We start from the raw sequence: 17,561 nt of genomic DNA, 5'->3' as shown, positions 1-17,561 counted from the left end.
GACACCTGAGTGGATGAACTGTTGGAAGGAATTACGTGACAATGTCAGCTCTGTATAAAAGACAGTGGTTGACATGAGACAGCCGGCTACTCAGCTTGTGCCTGTCCAGACGTCTCATAGGCCGTCAGGGGCTCTAAAGCGCCCGTTACCTCAGATGGCAGATATAGACGCCGACACGGATACTGACTCCAGTGTCGACGGTGAAGAGACAAATGTGACTTCCAGTAGGGCCACACGTTACATGATTGAGGCAATGAAAAATGTTTTACACATTTCTGATAATACGAGTACCACCAAAAAGGGGTATTATGTTCGGTGAGGAAAAACTACCTGTAGTTTTCCTGAATCTGAGAATGTAAATGAGGTGTGTGATGATGCGTGGGTTTCCGCCGATAACAACTGATAATTTCTAAAATGTTATTGGCATTATATCCTTTCCCGCCAGAGGTTAGGGTGCGTTGGGAAACACCCCCTAGGGTGGATAAAGCGCTCACACGCTTGTAAGAACAAGGGCTCTACCCTCTCCTGAGATGGCCGCCCTTAAGGATCCTGCTGATAGAAAGCAGGAGGGTATCCTAAAATGTATTTACACACATACTGGTGTTATACTGCGACCAGCAATCGCCTCAGCCTGGATGTGCAGTGCTGGGTTGGCGTGGTCGGATTCCCTGACTGAAAATATTGATACCCTAGATAGGGACAGTATATTATTGCCTATAGAGCATTTAAAAGATGCACTTCTATATATGCGTGATGCACAGCGGAATATTTGCCGACTGGCATCAAGTCTAAGTGCGTTGTCCATTTCTGCCTGTAGAGGGTTATGGACACGACAGTGGTCAGGTGATGCGGATTCCAAAGAGGGAGAGGAAAAAGGCTGCAGAAATCAGCCAGTTCCCAGGAACAGAAGCCCTCTCCCGCCTCTGCCAAGCCCTCAGTATGACGCTGGGGCTTTACAAGCAGAATCAGGCACGGTGGGGGCCCGTCTCAATGAATTTCAGCGCGCAGTGGGCTCACTCGCAAGTAGACCCCTGGATCCTTCAGGTGATATCTCAGGGGTACAAATTGGAATTCGAGACGTCTCCCCCTCGCCGTTTCCTAAAGTCGGCTTTACCGATGTCTCCTTCTGACAGGGAGGCAGTTTTGGAAGCCATTCACAAGCTGTATTCCCAGCAGGTGATAATCAAGGTACCCCTCCTGCAACAGGGAACGGGGTATTATTCCACACTGTTGTGGTACCGAAGCCGGACGGCTCGGTGAGACCGATTCTAAATCTAAAATCTTGAACACTTACATACGGAGGTTCAAATTCAAGATTGAGTCACTCAGAGCAGTGATTGCGAACCTGGAAGAAGGGGACTACATGATGTCTCGGGACATCAAGGATGCTTACCTTCATGTCCCAATTTACCCTTCTCACCAAGGGTACCTCAGGTTTATGGTACAGAACTGTCACTATCAGTTCAGACGCTGCCGTATGGATGGTCCACGGCACCCTGGGTCTTTACCAAGGTAATGGCCGAAATGATGATACTCCTTCGAAGGAAGGGAATTTTAGTTATCCCTTACTTGGACGATTCCCTGATAAGGGTAAGATCCAGGGAACAGTTGGAGGTCGGTGTAGCACTATCTCAGGTAGTGTTGCGGCAGCACGATTGGATTCTCAATATTCCAAAATCGCAGCTGATTCCGACGACTCGTCTTCTGTTCCTAGGGATGATCCTGGACACAGTCCAGAAAAAGGTGTTTCTCCCGGAGGAGAAAGTCAGGGAGTTATCCGAGCTAGTCGGGAACCTCCTATAACCGAGCCAAGTCTCAGTACATCAATGAAATGGTTCTGGGAAAAATGGTGGCTTCCTACGAAGCAATCCCATTCGGCAGATTCCACGCAAGAACTTTCCAGTGGGACCTGCTGGACAAATGGTCCGGGTCGCATCTTCAGATGCATCAGCGGATAACCCTGTCACCAAGCACAAGGGTGTCTCTCCTGTGGTGGTTGCAGAGTGCTCATCTTCTAGAAGGCCGCACATTCAGGACTGGGTCCTGGTGACCACGGATGCCAGCCTGCGAGGCTGGGGAGCAGTCACACAGGGAAGGAATTTCCAGAGCTTATGGTCAAGCCTGGAGACATCACTTCACATAAATATCCTGAAGCTAAGGGCCATTTACAATGCTCTAGCTCAGCAAGACCTCTGCTTCAAGGTCACCCGGAGTTGATCCATTCGGACAACATCACGGCAGTCACCCACGTAAACAGACAGGGTGACACAAGAAGCAGGAGGGCAATGGCAGAAGCTGCAAGGATTCTTCGCTGGGCGGAAAATCATGTGATAGCACTGTCACCAGTATTCATTCCGGGAGTGGACAACTGGGAAGCAGACTTCCTCAGCAGACACGACCTCCACCCGGGAGAGTGGGGACTTCACCCAGAAGTCTTCCACATGTTTATAAAACTCGACAAGTATTGCGCCAGGTCAAGGGACCCTCAGGCAATAGCTGTAGACGCTCTGGTAACACAGTGGGTGTACCAGTCAGTGTATGTGTTCCCTCCTCTGCCTCTCATACCCAAGGTACTGAGAATTATAAGATGGAGAGGAGTAAGCACTATATTCGTGGCTCCGGATTGGCCAAGAAGGACTTGGTAACCGGAACTTCAAGAGATGCTCACGGAGGATCCGTGGCCTCTACCTCTAAAAAGGGACCTGCTCCAGCAAGGACCCTGTCTGTTCCAAGACTTACCGCGGCTGCGTTTGACGGCATGGCGGTTGAACGCCGGATCCTGAAGGAGAAAGGCATTCCGGATGAAGTCATTCCTATCCTGATCAAAGCCAGGAAAGATATAACCGCAAAACATTATCACCGCATTTGGCGAAAATATGTTGCGTGGTGCGAGGCCAGTAAGGCCCCGACGGAGGAATTTTCAACTAGGTCGATTCCTACATTTCCTGCAAACAGGAGTGTCTATGGGCCTGAAATGGGGGTCCATTAAGGTTCAAATTTCGGCCCTGTCAATTTTCTTCCAAAAAGAACTAGCTTCAGTCCCTGAAGTTCAGACGTTTGTGAAAGGGGTACTGTATATACAGCCTCCTTTTGTGCCTCCAGTGGCACCTTGGGATCTAAATGTAGTTTTTGGGTTCCAAAAGTCACATTGGTTTGAACCACTTAAATATGTGGAGTTAAAATGTCTCGCGTGGAAAGTGGTCATGCTGTTGGCCCTGGCCTGGGCCAGGTGCGTGTCAGAATTGGCGGCTTTATCCTGTAAAAGCCCTCATCTGATTTTCCATTCGGACAGGGCGGAATTGAGGACTTGTCCTCAGTTTCTCCCTAAGGTGGTTTTCAGCGTTTCACCTGAATCAACCTATTGTGGTGCCTGCGGCTACTAGGGACTTGGAGGACTCCAAGTTGCTAGACGTTGTCAGAGCCCTGGAAATATAGGTTTCCAGGACGGCTGGAGTCAGAAAATCTGACTCGTTGTTTATTCTGTATGCACCCAACAAGCTGGGTGCTCCTGCTTCTAAGCAGACTATTGCTCGTTGGATTTGTAGTACAATTCAGCTTGCACATTCTGTGGCAGGCCTGCCACAGCCAAAATCTGTAAAAGCCCATTCCACAAGGAAGGTGGGCTCATCTTGGGCGGCTGCCCGAGGGGTCTCGGCTTTACAACTTTGCCGAGCAGCTACTTGGTCAGGAGCAAATACGTTTGTAAAATTCTACAAATTTGATACCCTGGCTGAGGAGGACCTGGAGTTCTCTCATTTGGTGCTGCAGAGTCATCCGCACTCTCCCGCCCGTTTGGGAGCTTTGGTATAATCCCCATGGTCCTTACGGAGTCCCCAGCATCCACTAGGACGTCAGAGAAAATAAGAATTTACTTACCGATAATTCTATTTCTCGTAGTCCGTAGTGGATGCTGGGCGCCCATCCCAAGTGCGGATTGTCTGCAATACTGGTACATAGTTATTGTTACCAAAAAATCGGGTTATTGCTGTAGTGAGCCATCTTTTCTAGAGGCTCCTCTGTTATCATGCTGTTAACTGGGTTTAGATCACAAGTTATATGGTGTGATTGGTGTGGCTGGTATGAGTCTTACCCGGGATTCAAAAATCCTTCCTTATTGTGTACGCTCGTCCGGGCACAGTATCCTAACTGAGGCTTGGAGGAGGGTCATAGGGGGAGGAGCCAGTGCACACCAGGTAGTTCTAAAGCTTTACTTTTGTGCCCAGTCTCCTGCGGAGCCGCTATTCCCCATGGTCCTTACGGAGTCCCCAGCATCCACTACGGACTACGAGAAATAGAATTATCGGTAAGTAAATTCTTATTTCTCTGACGTCCTAGTGGATGCTGGGACTCCGTAAGGACCATGGGGAATAGCGGCTCCGCAGGAGACAGGGCACAAAATAAAAGCTTAAGGATCAGGTGGTGTGCACTGGCTCCTCCCCCTATGACCCTCCTCCAAGCCTCAGTTAGATTTTTGTGCCCGGCCGAGAAGGGTGCAATCTAGGTGGCTCTCCTGAGCTGCTTAGAATAAAAGTTTAGTTTAGGATTTTTTATTTTCAGTGAGTCCTGCTGGCAACAGGCTCACTGCATCGTGGGACTAAGGGGAGAAGAAACGGACTCACCTGAGTGCAGAGTGGATCGGGTTTCTTAGGCTACTGGACATTAGCTCCAGAGGGACGATCACAGGTTCAGCCTGGATGGGTCACCGGAGCCGCGCCGCCGTCCCCCTTACAGAGCCAGAAGAGACGAAGAGGTCCGGTGAAATCGGCGGCAGAAGACGATCCTGTCTTCAGACTAAGGTAGCGCACAGCACCGCAGCTGTGCGCCATTGCTCTCAGCACACTTCACACTCCGGTCACTGAGGGTGCAGGGCGCTGGGGGGGGAGCGCCCTGAGACGCAATATTACAGTATATACCTTAGGTGGCTAAAAAGAATACATCACATATAGCTCCTGGGCTATATGGATGTATTTTACCCCTGCCATTTTACACAGAAAAAGCGGGAGATAAGGACGTCGTGAAGGGGCGGAGCCTATCTCCTCAGCACACAAGCGCCATTTTCCCTCACAGCTCCGCTGGAAGGACGGCTCCCTGACTCTCCCCTGCAGTCCTGCTTCAGAATCAGGGTAAAAAAGAGAAGGGGGGGCACGTTTGGCAGCAAATAAATATATTAACAGCAGCTATAAGGGAGTAACACTTATATAAGGTTATCCCTGTATATATATATAGCGCTGGGTGTGTGCTGGCAGACTCTCCCTTTGTCTCTCCAAAGGGCTAAGTGGGGTCCTGTCCTCTATCAGAGCATTCCCGGTGTGTGTGCTGTGTGTCGGTACGCGTGTGTCGACATGTATGAGGAGGAAAATGATGTGGAGGCGGAGCAGTTGCCTGTGTTGGTGATGTCACCCCCTAGGGAGTCGACACCTGACTGGATGATTGTATTTAAACAATTAAGTGATAATGTCAGCAATTTGCAAAAAACTGTTGACGACATGAGACAGCCGGCAAATCAATTAGTGCCTGTCCAGGCGTCTCAGACACCGTCAGGGGCGCTAAAACGCCCGTTACCTCAGTGGGTCGACACAGACCCTGACACAGATACTGAGTCTAGTGTCGACGGAGACGAGACAAACGTAATGTCCAGTAGGGCCACACGTTACATGATCACGGCAATGAAAGAGGCATTGAACCTTTCTGACACTACAAGTACCACAAAGAAGGGTATTATGTGGGGTGAGAAAAAACTACCAATATTTTTTCCTGAGTCAGAGGAAATAAATGAGGTGTGTGAAAAAGCGTGGGTTTCCCCCGATAAAAAACAGCTAATTTCTAAAAAATTATTAGCATTATATCCTTTCCCGCCAGAGGATAGGGCGCGTTGGGAAACACCCCCTAGGGTAGATAAGGCGCTCACACGTTTATCTAAACAAGTAGCGTTACCGTCTCCTGATACGGCCACCCTCAAAGAACCAGCTGATAGAAGGCTGGAAAATATCCTAAAAAGTATATACACACATACTGGTGTTATACTGCGACCAGCAATCGCCTCAGCCTGGATGTGCAGTGCTGGAGTCGCATGGTCGGATTCCCTGACTGAGAATATTGATACCCTGGATAGGGACAATATTTTGTTAACTATAGAACATTTAAAGGATGCATTACTATATATGCGTGATGCACAGAGGGATATTTGCACCCTGGCATCAAGAGTAAGTGCTATGTCCATCTCTGCCAGAAGAGCGTTATGGACGCGACAGTGGTCAGGGGATGCGGATTCCAAACGGCACATGGAAGTATTGCCGTATAAAGGGGAGGAGTTATTTGGGGCTGGTCTATCGGACCTGGTGGCCACGGCAACGGCTGGAAAATCCACCTTTTTACCCCAGGTCACTCCACATCAGCAGAAAAAGACACCGTCTTTTCAAACTCAGTCCTTTCGTTCCCATAAGTACAAGCGAGCAAAAGGCCACTCCTTTCTGCCCCGGGGCAGAGGAAGAGGAAAAAGACTGCACCATGCAGCCGCTTCCCAGGAGCAGAAGCCCTCCCCTGCTTCTGCCAAGTCTTCAGCATGACGCTGGGGCTTTACAAGCAGACTCAGATATGGTGGGGGCCCGTCTCAAGAATTTCAACGCGCAGTGGGCTCACTCGCAAGTGGATCCCTGGATTCTACAGGTAGTATCGCAGGGGTACAAACTGGAATTCGAGGCGTTTCCCCCTCGTCGGTTCCTGAAGTCTGCTTTACCAAAGTCTCCCTCCGACAGGGAGGCAGTTTTGGAAGCCATTCACAAGCTGTATTCCCAGCAGGTGATAATCAAGGTACCCCTCCTGCAACAAGGAAAGGGGTATTATTCCACGCTGTTTGTGGTACCGAAGCCGGACGGCTCGGTGAGACCAATTTAAATCTGAAATCCTTGAACACTTACATAAAAAGGTTCAAATTCAAGATGGAGTCACTCAGAGCAGTGATAGCGAACCTGGAAGAAGGGGACTATATGGTGTCTCTGGACATCAAAGATGCTTATCTCCACGTCCCAATATACCCTTCTCACCAAGGGTACCTCAGGTTTGTAGTACAAAACTGTCATTATCAGTTTCAGACGCTGCCATTTGGATTGTCCACGGCACCTCGGGTCTTTACCAAGGTAATGGCCGAAATGATGATTCTTCTACGAAGAAAAGGCATTTTAATTATCCCTTACTTGGACGATCTCCTGATAAGGGCAAGATCCAGGGAACAGTTAGAAGTCGGAGTAGCACTATCTCAGGTAGTGTTACGTCAGCACGGGTGGATTCTAAATATTCCAAAATCGCAGCTGATTCCAACGACACGTCTACTGTTCCTAGGAATGATTCTGGACACAGTCCAGAAGAAGGTGTTTCTCCCGGAGGAGAAGGCCAGGGAGTTATCCGAGCTAGTCAGGAACCTCCTAAAACCAGGCCAGGTCTCAGTGCATCAGTGCACGAGGGTCCTGGGAAAAATGGTGGCTTCTTACGAAGCGATTCCATTCGGAAGATTCCATGCAAGAACATTTCAGTGGGATCTACTGGACAAATGGTCCGGATCGCATCTGCAGATGCATCAGCGGATAACCCTGTCACCAAGGACAAGGGTGTCTCTCCTGTGGTGGCTGCAGAGTGCTCATCTACTAGAGGGCCGCAGATTTGGCATTCAGGATTGGATCCTGGTAACCACGGATGCCAGCCTGAGAGGCTGGGGAGCAGTCACACAGGGAAGGAATTTCCAGGGCCTGTGGTCAAGCATGGAAACATCTCTTCATATAAACATTCTGGAACTAAGGGCCATTTACAATGCCCTAAGTCAAGCAAAACCTCTGCTTCAGGGTCAGGCGGTGTTGATCCAATCGGACAACATCACGTCAGTCGCCCACGTAAACAGACAGGGCGGCACGAGAAGCAGGAGGGCAATGGCAGAAGCTGCAAGGATTCTTCGCTGGGCGGAAAATCATGTGATAGCACTGTCAGCAGTTTTCATTCCGGGAGTGGACAACTGGGAAGCAGACTTCCTCAGCAGACACGACCTTCACCCGGGAGAGTGGGGACTTCACCCAGAAGTCTTCCACCTGATTGTAAACCGTTGGGAAAAACCAAAGGTGGACATGATGGCGTCACGTCTAAACAAAAAACTGGACAGATATTGCGCCAGGTCAAGGGACCCTCAGGCAATAGCAGTGGACGCTCTGGTAACGCCGTGGGTGTACCAGTCAGTGTATGTGTTCCCTCCTCTGCCTCTCATACCAAAAGTACTGAGAATCATAAGAAGGAGAGGAGTAAGAACTATACTCGTGGTCCCGGATTGGCCAAGAAGGACTTGGTACCCGGAACTTCAAGAGATGCTCACGGACGAACCGTGGCCTCTACCTCTAAGAAAGGACCTGCTACTGCAGGGGCCTTGTCTGTTCCAAGACTTACCGCGGCTGCGTGTGACGGCATGGCGGTTGAACGCCGGATCCTGAGGGAAAAAGGCATTCCAGAAGAAGTCATTCCTACTCTGGTCAAAGCCAGGAAGGACGTAACCGCAAAACATTATCACCGCATTTGGCGTAAATATGTTGCGTGGTGTGAGGCCAAGAGGGCCCCTACAGAGGAATTTCAACTGGGTCGTTTCCTTCATTTCCTGCAAACAGGACTGTCTATGGGCCTAAAATTAGGGTCCATTAAGGTTCAAATTTCGGCCCTGTCGATTTTCTTCCAGAAAGAACTGGCTTCAGTACCTGAAGTTCAGACATTTGTAAAAGGGGTGCTGCACATACAGCCTCCTTTTGTGCCTCCAGTGGCACCTTGGGATCTCAACGTGGTGTTGAGTTTTCTAAAGTCACATTGGTTTGAACCACTTTCCACTGTGGACTTGAAATATCTCACATGGAAGGTGTCGATGCTGTTAGCCTTGGCTTCAGCCAGGCGTGTGTCAGAATTGGCGGCTTTATCATATAAAAGCCCTTACTTAATTTTTCATTCTGACAGGGCGGAATTGAGGACTCGTCCTCAATTTCTACCTAAGGTGGTTTCTGCATTTCACATGAACCAACCTATTGTGGTACCTGCGGCTACCAGGGACTTAGAGGACTCTAAGTTGCTTGACGTTGTCAGGGCCTTAAAAATATATGTTTCCAGGACGGCTGGAGTCAGAAAATCTGACTCGCTGTTTATCCTGTATGCACCCAACAAGCTGGGTGCCCCTGCTTCTAAGCAGACGATTGCTCGTTGGATTTGTAGTACAATTCAGCTTGCACATTCTGTGGCAGGCCTGCCACAGCCAAAATCAATAAAAGCCCATTCCACAAGGAAAGTGGGCTCATCTTGGGCGGCTGCCCGAGGGGTCTCGGCTTTACAACTTTGCCGAGCAGCTACTTGGTCAGGGGCAAACACGTTTGCTAAATTCTACAAATTTGATACCCTGGCTGAGGAGGACCTGGAGTTCTCTCATTCGGTGCTGCAGAGTCATCCGCACTCTCCCGCCCGTTTGGGAGCTTTGGTATAATCCCCATGGTCCTTACGGAGTCCCAGCATCCACTAGGACGTCAGAGAAAATAAGATTTTACTTACCGATAAATCTATTTCTCGTAGTCCGTAGTGGATGCTGGGCGCCCATCCCTAGTGCGGATTGTCTGCAATACTTGTATATAGTTATTGTTACAAAAATTCGGGTTATTATTGTTGTGAGCCATCTTTTCAGAGGCTCCCTTGCATTTATCATACTGTTAACTGGGTTCAGATCACAAGTTGTACGGTGTGATTGGTGTGGCTGGTATGAGTCTTACCCGGGATTCAATATCCTTCCTTATTATGTACGCTCGTCCGGGCACAGTATCCTAACTGAGGCTTGGAGGAGGGTCATAGGGGGAGGAGCCAGTGCACACCACCTGATCCTTAAGCTTTTATTTTGTGCCCTGTCTCCTGCGGAGCCGCTATTCCCCATGGTCCTTACGGAGTCCCAGCATCCACTACGGACTACGAGAAATAGATTTATCGGTAAGTAAAATCTTATTTTTCCTGCATGTAATATTTTCTGAAATTCTAATTTTTGGCCTAGGGCTGCCATGACAAAAATTCTGATAATCTAGGGCACAGTTATTCAAAAAAGTTTAGGAACCACTGATTTATACCCTGTTCTACAATTCTTCAATAAAACATATTGATCTGCACCAAAAAGAATCAGAGGTAAATTATAATAAGAATTTACTTACCGATAATTCTATTTCTCATAGTCCGTAGTAGATGCTGGGGACTCCGTAAGGACCATGGGGAATAGCGGCTCCGCAGGAGACTGGGCACATCTAAAGAAAGCTTTAGGACTATCTGGTGTGCACTGGCTCCTCCCCCTATGACCCTCCTCCAAGCCTCAGTTAGGATACTGTGCCCGGACGAGCGTACACAATAAGGAAGGATTTTGAATCCCGGGTAAGACTCAAACCAGCCACACCAATCACACCGTATAACCTGTGATCTGAACCCAGTTAACAGCATGATAACAGAGGAGCCTCTGAAAGATGGCTCACAACAATAATAACCCGATTTTTGTAACAATAACTATGTACAAGTATTGCAGACAATCCGCACTTGGGATGGGCGCCCAGCATCCACTACGGACTATGAGAAATAGAATTATCGGTAAGTAAATTCTTATTTTCTCTAACGTCCTAAGTGGATGCTGGGGACTCCGTAAGGACCATGGGGATTATACCAAAGCTCCCAAACGGGCGGGAGAGTGCGGATGACTCTGCAGCACCAAATGAGAGAACTCCAGGTCCTCCTCAGCCAGGATATCAATTTTGTATAATTTTACAAACGCATTTGCTCCTGACCAAGTAGCTGCTCGGCAAAGTTGTAAAGCCGAGACCCCTCGGGCAGCCGCCCAAGATGAGCCCACCTTCCTTGTGGAGTGGGCATTTACAGATTTTTGGCTGTGGCAGGCCTGCCACAGAATGTGCAAGCTGAATTGTACTACAAATCCAACGAGCAATAGTCTGCTTAGAAGCAGGAGCACCCAGCTTGTTGGGTGCATACAGGATAAACAGCGAGTCAGATTTCCTGACTCCAGCCCTTTTTCAGGGCCCTGACAACGTCTAGCAACTTGGAGTCCTCCAAGTCCCTAGTAGCCGCAGGCACCACCAATAGGTTGGTTCAGGTGAAACGCTGAAACCACCTTAGGGAGAAACTGAGGACGAGTCCTCAATTCCGCCCTGTCCGAATGGAACATCAGATAAGGGCTTTTTTAGGATAAAGCCGCCAATTCTGACACGCGCCTGGCCCAGGCCAGGGCCAACAGCATGACCACTTTCCATGTGAGATATTTTAAGTCCACAGATTTAAGTGGTTCAAACCAATGTGACTTTTGGAACCCAAAACTACATTGAGATCCCAAAGTGCCACTGGAGGCACAAAAGGAGGCTGTATATGCAGTACCCCTTTTACAAACGTCTGAACTTCAGGGACTGAAGCTAGTTCTTTTTGGAAGAAAATTGACAGGGCCGAAATTTGAACCTTAATGGACCCCAATTTCAGGCCCATAGACACTCCTGTTTGCAGGAAATGTAGGAATCGACCCAGTTGAATTTCCACCGTCGGGCCTTACTGGCCTCGCACCACGCAACATATTTTCGCCAATTGCGGTGATAATGTTTTTGCGGTTACATCCTTCCTGGCTTTGATCAGGATAGGGATGACTTCATCCGGAATGCCTTTTTTTTCCTTCAGGATCCGGCGTTCAACCGCCATGCCGTCAAACGCAGCCGCGGTAAGTCTTGGAACAGACAGGGTCCTTGCTGGAGCAGGTCCCTTCTTAGAGGTAGAGGCCACGGATCCTCCGTGAGCATCTCTTGAAGTTCCGGTTACCAAATCCTTCTTGGCCAATCCGGAGCCACGAATATAGTGCTTACTCCTCTCCATCTTACCAATCTCAGTACCTTGGGTATGAGAGGCAGAGGAGGGAACACATACCCCGACTGGTACACCCACGGTGTTACCAGAGCGTCTACAGCTATTGCCTGAGGGTCCCTGGACCTGGCGCAATACCTGTCGAGTTTTTCCCAACGGTTTATAATCATGTGGAAGACTTCTGGGTGAAGTCCCCACTCTCCCGGGTGGAGGTCGTGCTGAGGAAGTCTGCTTCCCAGTTGTCCACTCCCGGAATGAATACTGCTGACAGTGCTATCACATGATTTTCCGCCCAGCGAAGAATCCTTGCAGCTTCTGCCATTGCCCTCCTGCTTCTTGTGCCACCCTGTCTGTTTACGTGGGTGACTGCCGTGATGTTGTCCTACTGGATCAACACCGGCTGACCTTGAAGCAGAGGTTGCTAAGCTTAGAGCATTGTAAATGTCCCTTAGCTTCAGGATATTTATGTGAAGTGATGTCTCCAGGCTTGACCATAAGTCCTGGATATTCCTTCCCTGTGTGACTGCTCCCCAGCCTCGCAGGCTGGCATCCGTGGTCACCAGGACCCAGTCCTGAATGCCGAATCTGCGGCCCTCTAGAAGATGAGCACTCTGCAACCACCACAGGAGGGACACCCTTGTCCCTGGTGACAGGGTTATCCGCTGATGCATCTGAAGATGCGACCCGGACCATATCTAGGATATCAATATTTCCAGTCAGGGAATCCGACCACGCCAACCCAGCACTGCACATCCAGGCTGAGGCGATTGCTGGTCGCAGTATAACACCAGTATGTGTGTAAATACATTTTAGGATACCCTCCTGCTTTCTATCAGCAGGATCCTTAAGGGCGGCCATCTCAGGAGAGGATAGAGCCCTTGTTCTTACAAGCGTGTGAGCGCCTTATCCCCCCTAGGGGGTGTTTCCCAACGCACCCTAACCTCTGGCGGGAAAAGGTATACTGCCAATAACTTTTTAGAAATTATCAATTGTTATCGGGGGGAAACCCACGCATCATCACACACCTCATTTTATTTCTCAGATTCAGGAAAACTACAGGAAGTTTTTCCTCACCAAACATAATACCCCTTTTTTTGGTGGTATTCATATTATCAGAAAAGTGTAAACATTTTCCATTGCCTCAATCATGCAATGTGTGGCCCTATTGGAAATCACGGTTGTCTCTTCACCGTCGACACAGGAGTCAGTATCCGTGTCGGCGTCTGTATCTGAGGTAACGGGCGCTTTAGAGCCCCTGTATGAGACGTCTGGACATGCACAAGCTGAGTAGCCGGCTGTCTCATGTCAACCACTGTCTTTAATACAAAGTTGACACTGTCACGCAATTTCAACAGTACATCCACTTAGGTGTCGACCCCCTAGGGGGTGACAACACTATTACAGACACTCTACTCCGTCTCCACATCATTTTTCTCCTCATACATGTCGACACAAACGTACCGACACACAGCACACACACAGGGAATGCTCTGATAGAGGACAGGACCCCACTAGCCCTTTGGGGAGACAGAGGGAGAGTTTGCCAGCACACACCAGAGCGCTATATATATACAGGGATAACCTTATGTAAGTGTTTTTCCCTTTATAGCTGCTGTATTGTTTATACTGCGCCTAATTTGTGCCCCCCTCTCTTTTTTAACCCCTTTCTGTAGTGTAGTGACTGCAGGGGAGAGCCAGGGAGCTTCCCTCCAACTGAGCTGTGAGGGAAAATGGCGCCAGTGTGCTGAGGAGATAGGCTCCGCCCCTTTCTCGGCGTCCTTATCATCCGTTTTTCTGTATGTTTTGGCAGGGGTTGTGCAGGGGTTGTGCGCTACCTTATCTGAAGACAGGATCGTCTTCTGCCGCCGATTTTCCGGACCTCTTCGCTCTTCTGGCTCTGTTAGGGGGCCGGCGGCGCGGCTCCGGGACCCATCCAGGCTGAACCTGTGATCGTCCCTCTGGAGCTAATGTCCAGTAGCCTAAGAAACCCAATCCACTCTGCACGCAGGTGAGTTCGTTTCTTCTCCCCTTAGTCCCTCGATGCAGTGAGCCTGTTGCCAGCAGGTCTCACTGAAAATAATAAACCTAAACTAAAACTTTCACAAAGAGCTCAGGAGAGCCCCTAGTGTGCACCCTTCTCGTCGGGCACAGAAATCTAACTGAGGCTTGGAGGAGGGTCATAGGGGGAGGAGCCAGTGCACACCAGATAGTCCTAAAGCTTTCTTTAGATGTGCCCAGTCTCCTGCGGAGCCGCTATTCCCCATGGTCCTTACGGAGTCCCCAGCATCCACTTAGGACGTTAGAGAAAAATGGTAAATCAATACAGTTATCAGCATATGAGAAAAAGAAAATCATTATTTATAATTACACATAGCAATCATGTCACATAGGGGCATAAATAGGTATTTTACATATAGCCTTCTATAATTAAATCAAAACTAAATTAAGGTCACCCGCCATTTATTTCCCAATTTTTCAAACGTAGGCAAGCATGGTCCAAATATGCAATTAACTGTATATGCAAAGTTTGGCAAATCGTAACATACAGAGGCAGATGTACTAAGCCATGGAGAGTGATAAAGTGGAGAGAGATAAACTACCAATCAATCAGCTCCTAACTGTCATTTTTTAAACACAGCCTGTGACATGCCAGCTAGTAGCTGATTGGCTGGTATGTTACCTCTCTCCACTTTATCACTCCAGGGTTCAGAACATCAATATTATTTGTGCCAGGTTTAGGTCTGGCATACTTACATCCAGATACACTTACGAACAACCAGATCATAAACACATTTAACATTTGCATGTTAATAATTATTATTTTTACAAATGCATTTTACATAATATGCATTCACTATTAGGTTTGAATAACATAAAGCAAACCTCGTATAAAGAAAAAACTACTTAACCTAAACTAACCAAATACAGTTGTAGCCATGATCGTGGCTACATCTGAGCTAATTGGGTACTCTCGGCACGGCTAGGCTGCGGCAATTGCCACTCCCATTCATGAGAATGAGTCTTGTGTGCGTCTAAGATGCGCTCGCGCCCCAGACATGCAAGCGGTCGTGCCTAACAAGATATAGCCACAATGATATTCACATAATACATGCATGAGTATTGGATAAATTACTATCAGCTTCAGAGGTCAATCCAGAAGCTGCTAGCTAGTGCTGGTAATGTCACCATCAAGACCGGCGCTACCCGCTCAGTGAAGGGATGCAAAGCAGGGAGGCACCAGGCTGGAGAGGTGCTCTCCCTGCTCTGCATTCCTGCTGCTGCACCTATCTCCCCTGCAGCTGCAGGCTGCTGCACCTGTCACTGTATAACAGGCAGCGGCGCCGGCAGCATGAAAAGCCTACTCCCTCCTCACCACCTGTGACAGCGGCAGTTTGCAGTGTGTGGGTCCAAAGAGTGTGTGGAGCTACACCGGAATGAAAGGGCAGGGCTACACAGGGTGGAGAAGCGGGGCTACACAGGACCAGGCTGCTGTACAGAGGGAGAGGAAACAGAGGTGGCTAGCCAAACTTAGGTAAGTGGAGGGAGAGAGAGAAATGAGTGTGTGTGTGTGTGTGTGTGTGTGTGTGTGTGTGTGTGTGTGTGTGTGTGTGTGTATGTATGGTGGGGGTTTGTGTGTGTGGGGTTTGTACATATTATGGACGCTACTACTGGGGGGCATTATGTATAAGGATGCTACTGGTTGGTATTATATATAAGGATGCTACTGAAGGGGCGTTATGTTTAAGGACGCTACTACTGGTTGGCATTATATGTAAGGACGCTACTACTGGGGGGCATTATGTATAAGGATACTACTACTGGCAGACATTATGTATAAGGACGCTACTACTGGCGGGCATTATGTATAAGGATGCTACTACTGGTGGGCATTATGTATAAGGACGCTACTACTGGTGGGCATTATGTATAAGGACGCTACTACTGGCGGGCATTATGTATAAGGATGCTACTACTGGCGGGCATTATGTATCAGGCTGGTACTACTGGGGAGCATTATATATAAGGATGCTACTACTTTGGGCATTATGTATAAGGGTGCTACTACTGGGGAGTATTATATATAAGGACGCTACTACTGGTAGGCATTATGTATAGGATGCTACTACTGGGGAGCATTATATATATAAGGACACTACTACTGGGGTGCATTATGTATAAGGGCACTACTACTGGGGTGCATTATGTATAAGGGCACTTCTACTGGTGGGCATTATGTATAAGGATGCTACAACTGCGAGGCATTATGTATAAGGACACTACTACTGTCAGGCGTTATGTATAAGGACGCTACTACAGGGGGGCATTATGTATAAGGACACTACTACTGGCGGGCATTATGTATAAGGACACTACTACTGGGGGACATTATGTATAAGGACACTACTACTGGGGGGCATTATGTATAAGGACACTACCACTGTGGGCATTATGTATAATGATGCTACAACTGGGCGGCATTATATATAAGCTGCACAGAGATACACAGGACCAGGCTGCTGTACAGAGGGAGAGGAAACAGAGGCAGCCAGCCAAACTTAGGTAAGTGGAGGGTGAGAGACAAATATGTGTGTGTGTATGGTGGGGTTGTGTGTGTGGGGTGTGTGTATGTGTATGGTGTGTGTGGGTGTGTGTATGGTATGGGTTTGTGCATGTGGGGTGTGTACATGTGTGTGCATGCATTATGGATGCTACTACTGGGGGTATTATGTATAAGGACGCTACTACTGGTTGGCATTATATATAAGGATGCTACTACTGGAGGGCATTATGTATAAGGACGCTTCTACTGGCAGGCATTATGTATAAAGATGCTACTACTGGCGGGCATTATGTATAAGGGCACTACCACTACCACTGTGGGCATTATGTATAAGGATGCTACTACTGGGGGGCATTATGTATAAGCAGCACTTCTGTGGCATTATATATAAGGATGTATAAGCATTATGTATGGGCATTATGTATAAGCGCCACTGCGACACTTCTGTGGGCATTACATGTAAGGATGCTACTACTGGGGGCATTGTGTATAAAGACGCTACTACTGGGATCATAATGTATAAACAGCACTTCTGTGGGCATTATGTAAAAGGATGATACTGCTGGGGGCACTATGTGTATAAATGGCATATTGGGGGCATTATGTATAAGAGGCACTTCTGTGGGCATTATGTATAAGCTGTACTACTACTGTGGGCATTATGTGTATAAGCGGCACTACTACTATGGGCATTCTGTGTATAAGCGGCACTACTACCATGGGCATTATGTATAAGCAGCACTACTACTGGGGGCATTATGTGTATAAGTGGCACTACTACTGTTGGCATTATGTGTATAAGTGGCACTACTACTATGGGCATTCTGTGTATAAGCGGCACTACTACTATGGGCATTCTGTGTATAAGCGGCACTACTACCATGGGCATTATGTATAAGCAGCACTACTACTGGGGGCATTATGTGTACAAGTGGCACTACTACTGTGGGCAATATACAGTATGTATAAGTGGCACTACTGTGGGCATTATGTGTATAAGCTTCAGTACTACCGGGGGCATTATGTGAATAAGCAGCGCAGTGCAGTGTAATGTAAATAAGATTGTGCTACTGTGTGGCATAATTTGAAATGGGATACTATTGTGTGGCCA

The 17,561-nt window shown here is 48.3% G+C and overlaps 1 protein-coding gene across 3 annotated transcripts in view; it reads right to left on the bottom strand.

Moving 5' to 3' along the window:
* The window catches only part of MMP11 (matrix metallopeptidase 11), a 134,025-nt gene that overhangs the window by 22,634 nt on the left and 93,830 nt on the right, over positions 1 to 17,561 (bottom strand). The window lies entirely within an intron of this gene.

This window comes from Pseudophryne corroboree, chromosome 1 (genome assembly GCF_028390025.1).
Source record: "Pseudophryne corroboree isolate aPseCor3 chromosome 1, aPseCor3.hap2, whole genome shotgun sequence".
Taxonomy (NCBI): Eukaryota; Metazoa; Chordata; class Amphibia; order Anura; family Myobatrachidae; genus Pseudophryne; species Pseudophryne corroboree.
This window is presented reverse-complemented; position numbering and strand designations above follow the sequence as displayed.